This window comes from Lepus europaeus, chromosome 10 (genome assembly GCF_033115175.1).
Source record: "Lepus europaeus isolate LE1 chromosome 10, mLepTim1.pri, whole genome shotgun sequence".
NCBI lineage: Eukaryota > Metazoa > Chordata > Mammalia > Lagomorpha > Leporidae > Lepus > Lepus europaeus.
In genome coordinates, this window is record NC_084836.1 from 63,233,834 (window position 1) to 63,243,015 (window position 9,182).

Below are 9,182 nucleotides of genomic sequence, written 5' to 3' on the forward strand. Positions count from 1 at the left end.
CCCCTGGGATGGGCAGTATTTTTCAGCTCTACCCGCTTTCTCCCTCCAGTGCAATCCCTCCATCTCCTGTTCCTGCAGCAGCCATCATGCAGGCAGATGTGCTGAACTGTACATTTCCAGAACCTACTGTCTCCCTGGAAAGCTGCCTTCCCCTTTCCCACTCTCCCCCCAGCTGATGAACTCGGGTTAGGTAACACTTCCTCCCCACCTAATCTAGGTGTGCCTCTTAATTCCCCTCCACTGTAGCCTTTAGCGCACGCACTGCGTTGTCACTGTCCTGCACTTGGGCTCAGCCACTGGACAGTCGCTTCCATGAGGGCTAGGACCCTCTTATCCACTGGAGTCTCAGGACAGGGTCTGATGAGCTCAATAAATACACAAATGAGTGAATCCCATTTCACAAAACATGCAGACACCGCTCCATCCATATTACAAGTCTTGGCCAACCTCTGGCTTCTCCATTCTGCTGTCTACCCACCCTTGTTCCTCACAAGGCAAGCCGGCTGTGGCTCAGTTTTCAATCCTTTCACTCCTGCCTGAACCCCAGAAAGGAGCCAGGGCTCCTTCCGCTGACCAGGGCCAGCTCCCGTCCAGACAGGGCTTTCTAACTGAGTTTGCACTGGACCGGAATGAGCTGCTTGGGGAGTGTCTGTCTGCCCAGCCTGGAAGGAGACCAGTCCCCTCCATCAGGTTCCCTGTCCTGGGGCCCAGCCAAAGCACAGCTTTCAGAGGTCAGGGATCCAGGCTTCAGAGGGGACTCCCTTAGCTGTGGACTTGGCCCTGGATTGCCCTGCCCAGTCTTCTCACTGCCCTGCTCATTTCACAGGCCAAGAGCTGGGAGTCCAAGCTCTTCAGGCCAGCGTGCCCTGCTGACTCCCAGCCAGCGACTTCCAACGGCAAAGGGATGTGGCCTGGGCCCGAGGGGCAGGGAGGACTGGGGACAAGGAGCCTGGGCACCCAACCCCGGAGCCGGCCCCTACACACAGTAGGCACTGCAGGGCCTCCCTCCAGAGTTAGCAAGGCCAAAACGAAGGGGCCCCCGGCGGGTCCCCGGAGGAACCAGAGTTTTCATGGGTGCAAGGCCTCAAGGTGGCCAGCCCCTAGTCAGGGGTGCCTTGCCTCCCCGCCCCGACTGCGCCTCCAGACCTCCGAGGGCCTCCCGGGCTTCGGAATGCTGTGACCTCCGAGCGCCCCAGAGGCGCGGTGGCGGAGGTGGGAGGGGCCGCGGCCAGCATCCGAGAACTGGGAGTAGGGCGCAGAAGGGGCCCCTTCTTTCCTTTCCTCGGGCCCGGGGGCGGGGAGGAGCGAGGGAGGAGGAGAGAGGTTTGGCTTCGGCCAGGGAACCTGTAAATACCGGCGGCGAAACCCGATCTGCCCTGGTCGCTTCCCTATTTAGGAGAAGGGCTGGTGCCTGGCGCTTGGTGGCCGCGAGTCACGTGGCCACCCTGGACCTGGGGGGAGATGCGTAGGCATCCTGGCCCACTCCCCTGCCCTCAGTGTGGGGGTGGGAAGGCCTGGGTTCCCCCGCCCAGCAGCCCTTGCCGGCTTGGTGGGCTCCCGCAGGATTCCCTGGGCGAGATGTGTGTTTTTTCCAAGCCTTGGTTGGCTTCCGTCCTGTTTTCTTGTAGATCTGACTCTTGGGGGGTGGCAGGCAGGGCACAGAGCAGGCCCCACTCCAGGCCTTGAATGCCTGCACCCTGGGTGGTAGAGAAATTGCCCAGGGCCGGCCTGCGCGGGACCTGGCTCCTGTCGGCAGGCTGTGTGCTAGGCTCTGTGAGTGGCATCAGGGGTGCACAGAAAACAAGACGGCGCCTGCCCTGGAGGGGCTTACACTGCAATGGGGAACAGCCGGAGAAGCAGCTACACCCAAATGGGGCCTGGGAGGCTTGGAGGAAGAGCAGTGCTTGAGCTGTGTCTGGGGGCCCAGGAGGTGCCCTGCCAGGCCAGGCCAGCCTGAGGGCACTGCTCCTGCAAAGACTGCAAAGGCACGGGCGGGGCCAGCTCCCAGGCACTCGGTGCCTCCCGGCAGCAGCACTGGTGAGAGTGGAGAGTGTGGAGGACCGACAGGAGCCAGGTCTCAAGCCCTGTGTGTGCCCAGCTAGAGCAGGCAGGCAGGGGTCGGGGGGAACCCCAAATGAATCATCCCTTGGAGACAGGATAGGGATGAGACAGAATCAAATCCGCGTTTTCTAGGGGAGCTGGGTGTGGTGTGGATTGGGGGGCTATACAGTGAGAGAGACTGAGAGGAGCCAGTCCCCTAGCTTGCCCAAAGACAGCAGCAGCAGGAATAGAAAGAGAGAAAAAGGCTAACAAATACTTGGGAGGGGCGGAGCCATGGACCCTCAGGATGGAGGGGGGGCCTACGATGGGGAGGAAGAAGTGTGGGGACCCCAGGCTTCCAGCTGGGGATGCAGAGGCTGATGGACGCACAGGTTTGGAGGACAGGTTGATGACGATGAGGATGAAATTTACTGGGTGCGCCCGTGTTTCAGGCACCAAACACTGTGCAATACCTCACTTAGTCCCCGCAGTAACCTGCTCCACAGACACTGTTGTTACCTGCACTTTAACACAGAAGCAGAGTGGAGAGGTGACGTGCCTAAAAGCGTACCATTGGGATGGTGACCACACGCTCTGAAGTTTGGCTGAGGTTTTCCAGGACCCTCTACAGAGGAGCTCCTCCCCCTCCCCTGCCCTCAGCCCAGCCCACCTCTGTCCAGGACCTTGCCCTGGGAAGCCAGGACAGGAGCTCACTGTGACAAGTGGGTACAGGGCTCCGGAACCCTAGCAATGAGACCCCACCTTCTCTATGACAGTACAAAGGGGAACTGAGGCTACTGGGACAATCAGAGAAACCAAGAAAGTAGGTGTGTCCCACTTATAATTTGATTAACCCCCTGCAATATAACAGTTCAGTGACATAAGAGAGGGTCCGGAAAGGTCTAGGGGGAAGGGCAGGCCCTATGGGGCAGGGTCTTGGAGCAGGCACGCGTCTCTCCTGGAGTCAATCCCTCCAGCTCTGTTGCACTTTGCCCAGCCTTGCATCAGGTGGCCCTGCGGACAGGAAGGCACAGCCACTCCGGGCGACCCCGTCTCCACCAGCCCCTTGTCCAGCACCTGGGGCTATGGGCAGTGCTGCTGTTTTCAAAAGGTCTCCCACCAGCCCCGGAGACACAGAGGCCGGGGGGAAAGCGATGGAGCAGATGAGTGACCAGGAGAGAGACAGGGGGCTTTCTCTTGAGTGTTTGGGCCTAGAGAAACCTGCCTTCAACCATCACCCTTGAAGTGAATAAAATGGGCCTGCAGACTGGAAGTTAACTAGGAAGCTGTTGCAGGCAGAAGTTAGAATATCCATTTGTCGTGGCGGGTGCTGTGGTGCAGCGGGTTAAAGCCCTGGCCTGAGGCGCCAGCATCCCATATGGGCGCTGGTTCTAGTCCTGGCTGCTCCTCTTCCAATCCAGCTCTCTGTTATGGCCTGGAAAAGCAGTAGAAGATGGCTCAACTCCTTGGGCCCCTGCACCTGCATGGGAGACCTGGAGGAAGCTCCTGGCTCCTGGCTGCGGATCGGAGCAGCTCTGGCCGTTGCGGCCATCTGGGGAGTGAACCAGTGGATGGAAGACCTTTCTCTCTGTCTCTACCTCTCTCTGTAACTCTGTCTTTAAAAAAAAAAAAATATCCATTTGCCTCCCACACCTTAAGTGTTGTAAAGAGGCCCAGTAGGATCCCAGAGAGCCTTCCGGAATGAAGATCTGCTCCCAGTGATCTGGGAGCCAGGCAGTGAGAAGCCCATGGCATCAAGCTGCCTGCCTGTATTTCGGGGGTTCCAGGTTCCAATAAAGCCAACACTGCCTTTGTGTTGCCCTCCCGGGCCTCTTGGGGACCGTCCCTTATCCGCACCTCCCCCGCCTTCTTTCACACACTTTTGCTGGTTCTCTTCACGCCCTGTGCATCTGGCTTTGGAAGGGTTCTGCTGGGACACACAAATCTTTCTCTGACCGCAGAACAAGAGGTGCTTGAGGGTCAATCCTCTGCATCTTCCAAGGATGAACGAGCGTTCTATACACAGATGCCACCCACAGCACACAGGAGGTCCCAGCCCAGTGGTGGTCATAAAATCAGCTTAGCATGTCATGGTCAGCCCCTTAAAAAAATGAACTGGAATATGAGGGCACTTCAAGAAGTTTCTGGAAAATAGAACAAAAGGTAAGTTTATTTTGGTGCAAAAGAAAAAAATTAAATCCATCCATACAAAGGGTCTCCAAAAAGTCCATAGAGGGGTGAATATTTAGAGTAGCAGTCACGATGCTCCATTTCTGATTGCAGCACCTGAGTTCAGGACCCGTCTCCAGTTCCCAAATCTCCTAGTTTTGGCTATTCTGCTGCTTTTTTTTTTTTTAATTTTTAAAATTGTTTTTTATTTGAAAGGCAGTGTTACAGAAAGGCAGAGAAAAAAAGAGAGGTCTTCCACCCACTGGTTCATTCCCCAAATGGCTGCACTGGTGAGAGCTGAGCCGATCCAAAGCCAGGAGCCAGGAGCTTCTTCCAGGTCTCCCACGTGGCTGCAGGGGCTCAAGTTTGTCCACCTTCTTCTTCTTCTTCTTCTTTTTTTTTTTTTTTTTTTGACAGGCAGAGTGGACAGTGAGAGAGAGAGAGACAGAGAGAAAGGTCTTCTTTTTTGCCGTTGGTTTACCCTCTAATGGCCGCCGCGGCCAGGGCACTGCGGCCGGTGCACCGCGCTGATCCAAAGCCAGGAGCCAGGTACTTCTCCTGGTCTCCCATGGGGTGCAGGGCCCAAGCACTTGGGCCATCCTCCACTGCCTTCCCGGGCCATAGCAGAGAGCTGGCCTGGAAGAGGGGCAACCGGGATAGAATCCGGGGCTCCAACAGGGACTAGAACCCGGTGTGCCGGCGCCGCAAGGCAGAGGATTAGCCTGTTGAGCCACGGCGCCGGCCAAGTTTGTCTACCTTCTACTGCTCTCCAAGTCACATTAGCAGGGAGCTGGATTGGAAATACAGGACTCGGACTGGTGCCCATATGGGATGCCAGCACTGCAGGAGGTGGCTTTACCCACTATGTCACAGCGCCGGCCCCTACTCTGCTTCTGATCCAGCTTCCTGCTAATGTGCCTGGGAAGGCAGCAGAGGATAGTCCAAGGACTTGGGCCACCTGGTAAGAAACATGAATGGAGTTCTGGCCTCCTGGCTTTGGCTTGGCCCAGCCCTGGCTTTTGGAAGCATCTGGGGGAGTAAACCAGAGGATGGAAGATGTGTACATGTACATGCATGTGTATGTGTGTGCGTGTGTGTGCAAGGTGTGTGTGTGTCTGTTTCTCGGTATCTCTGTCTCTATCACTATGGCTTTTTTTTTTTTTTAGAAACTTATTTATTTATTTATTTTTTGACAGGCAGAGTGGATAGTGAGAGAGAGAGAGAGAGACATAGAGAAAGGTCTTCCTTTTTGCCGTTGGTTCACCCTCCAATGGCTGCTGCGGCCTGCGCATCACGCTGATCCTAAGCCAGGACCCAGGTGCTTCTCCTGGTCTCCCATGCGGGTGCAGGGCCCAAGCACTTGGGCCATCCTCCACTGCCTTCCCGGGCCATAGCAGAGAGCTGGCCTGGAAGAGGGGCAACCGGGACAGAATCCGGCGCCCCAACCAGGACTAGAACCCAGTGTGCTGGCACCACAAGGCAGAGGATTAGCCTGTTGAGCCATGGCGCCGGCCTATCACTATGGCTTTTAAATAAATAGATCTTAAAGGAAAGAAAGAAACCATTAGAGTGCATACACACAGCAAGGACAATCCCCATGAGCCTTTTGTTTCAGTTATCTTACAATACAATGTTTCTTGCTATGGGGATAGAACAGTGGCTAAGACATAAAATCCAGATGCATGCAGCAAACACATAAAGGCCACCTCTTCCAAGTTAGGTACCACGTTGGGTTCAAGAGACCCAATGATAACTAAGACAGCCCTAGTTACCACCTATCTTCTGGTTGGCAAGCCAGTAAGCAAACAGTTCCAAGACAAGGTGCCGACTGCTTGGAGAGAATATGTGGGAGGCACTAAAAATCTGATCTGAGAGTGGGTATCTGGGAGGACTCCCCAGAGGAGGTGATGCAGTCATAGTTTTTTTTATTTGTTTGTTTGTTTTTAGCAAGAAAAGACACTCAGTAGGTTGTAGCATCTCCTCCATCCTATAGACAGCAAGGGAAATATGCTAAGGTGTCAAGAGCCCTAGTCTAAAGTCTAAAAATGAGATCTGGCCCTGCCTCCTCCTCTTATAAGGACCTGTGGGTGGCAGGGGCCCAAGCACTTGGACTTCTTCCATTGCTTTCCCAAGCGCATTAGCAGGAAGCTGGATTGGAAGTGGAGCAGCCATGACTCAAATCGGTGCTCATATGGGATGCTGGCATCACCGCTGCACCACGGTTAATCATTCCAGACTCTCTTTACTCATCTACAAAATGGACATAATATCTACCTGGTTAACCTCACAGAAGTGAGAGATCACGTGAGACTGAAAGTATGTTGTAAACTAGAAAAGGGCAGGGGGTGTCCCTGGATGGGGTGCACTGGGCAGCACGTCCATCTCAGTCCACAGCCCTTTGTCCCTGTCCACGCTCCTCCTGCTGCAACTCAAGAAGGCAGGGGCAGGGTCCAGAAAGACCCCTGAAGCAACCTGACTATTGACTATTTAGCTGAAGGATCCTATTGTGCTTTTTTTTTTTCTTGGACAGGCAGAGTTAGATAATGACAGAGACAGAAAGGTCTTCCTTTTCCGTTGGTTCACCCCCCAAAAGGCTGCTACGGCTGGTACACTGAGCAGATCTGAAGCCAGGAGCCAGGTGCTTTTCCTGGTCTCCCATGCGGGTGCAGGGCCCAAGCACTTGGGCCATCCTCCACTGCCTTCCCAGGCCACAGCAGAGAGCTGGACTGGAAGAGGAGCAACCGGGACAGAATCTGGTGCCCCAACTGGGACTAGAACTCGGGGTGCTGGCGCCACAGGCGGAGGATTAGCCTAGTGAGCTGCGGCGCAGGCCGATCCTATTGTGAATAGTGAGAGAGAGAGAGAGACACAGAGAGAAAGGTCTTCCTTTTTGCCGTTGGTTCACCCTCCAAAGGCCGCTGCGGCTGGCTCATCACACTGATTCGAAGCCAGGAGCCAGGTGCTTCTCCTGGTCTCCCATGCGGGTGCAGGGCCCAAGCACTTGGGCCATCCTCCACTGCCTTCCCGGGCCATAGCAGAGAGCTGGCCTGGAAGAGGGGCAACCGGGACAGAATCCGGCACCCCAACCAGGACTAGAACCCGGTGTGCTGGCGCCGCAAGGCGAAGGATTAGCCTGTTAAGCCACGGCGCCGGCCCGATCCTATTGTTTTAATAATGGGGGGTAAATGTCAGAATTCCTCCAGCCGCCTTTCTGTTAATGAGTTAGGATCTACGCAAACTCAGTGTTTAGAGTTATATAAGCCTCATTCAGATCTTCTGTAACAGCCACTTTCATTTTGGAAAAACACATTTCCATTAAAATGGTGTTATATAAAAAGGCTTTGTGGATGGATGCAGGAAGAGCAGGGACAGGCAGGCGTGGCACTTTGAGGCACAGAGTCCTCACCTGTCCTCAGGAGGGCGTATCCATGGGAGAATGGCTTTGGTCGTATGTAGTGAGCTAAGCTGTGACCTGCGTGTCCTGTGACCACTGCGAAGACCAGATGCACGCCGGGCCATTGTATCCACAGCAGGAAGGCCACCAGCAGCCTCTACACCCCTGCCCCCCAGGCCCCTACCTTGCTGAAAGCCCCTTCCTTGGCAGATTGGGTTCCTGGGTCTGGAGGTAGCTCAGAAGTCACCCAGTACAATGTCACTCCCTGTCGCTCTTGCCAGCCAACACCTGGACAGCCTCCTTGGTCGCAAGGCAGCACATGTCACCACTGAAACAGACCCAGCTGGTGCTGTGGCATAGCGGGTTAAAGCCCCAGCCTGCAGCGCCAGTATCCCATAGGGGCGCCAGTTCAAGTCCCAACTGCTCCTCTTCTGATCCAGCTCTCTGCTGTGGCCTGGGAAAGCAGTAGAAGATGGCCCAAGTCCTTGGGCCACTGCACCTGCGTGGGAGACCCAGAAGAAGTTCCTGGATCCTGGCTTCGGATAAGCACAGCTCCAACCGGTGCGGCCAGCTGGGGAATGAACCACTGGATGGAAGACCTCCCTCCTCTCTCTCTCTCTCTCTCTCTCTCTTTTTTTTTTTTTTTGACCTCCCTCCTCTCTCTGGATCTACCTCTCTTTGTAACTCTTTCAAATAAATAAAATAAATCTTAAAAAAAAAATAAAAAGAAGAAAGCAAGAAAATAAAAGAAACAGATCTGATGCGGACGCGAAGCTTGCCTTTGTGGGGCTATCCCCTCCAGGAACGAACACAAAGCCCTCACCTACAGCAGTGAGCAGGGCAGTCCTGTCAATGGGAGTCTGGGGTCCAGGAGGGTGTGCTGGGAGACTGCCCAGGTAGGAGAGAGGGCAGCCTGACCGTCCTCAGAGCTGAAGCACCTCCCTTAGGGGCCCCGTTCACTCACCCTGAGCTGAGAGGCGGGCTTTTGCTGTAGCAGTTAAACCACAGGGTTGGGATGCCTGCGGTCTGTCAGAGGTTCCAGTTCTACCCCTGGTTCTAGCTTCCTGCTAATGGGCAACTTGGGAGGCAGCAAGTGGTTGCTCAAGTACTTGGGTCCCTGCCACCCATGTGGGGCACTCAGAGTAGCAGGCTCCTGGCTTCTGCCTGGCCCAGGCCCAGCACCAGGTGTCTTGGGCATTTGGGGAGTGAACCAGCAGGTGAGGGATCTCTCTCTCTCTCTTCCCCCATTCCCACCCATATCTTTAATATATATATATTTTATATGTGGATGGGAACATATTTAATATATTTATATATAATATTATATATATGCATATATATACAATGAGGCTGGGACTATGGGGAAGTGGTGGCAGGGCGAGGTTGGGAGGACGGGATCTGGGTGGAAATGACTGCCTTTGAGGAAAGTCCTGCTGTTCAGGTCTCCTTTGAAGTGTGGAGGTCACACAGTTCCGGGTCAGTGCCAGCTCTGACTCCCCGGAGGCTGAGCGGGAAGCAAAGTAACTGCCCCGAGCCTCAAAGCGCCCTGGCCCGACCCCAGCCAGGCTTCTAGGCTAGC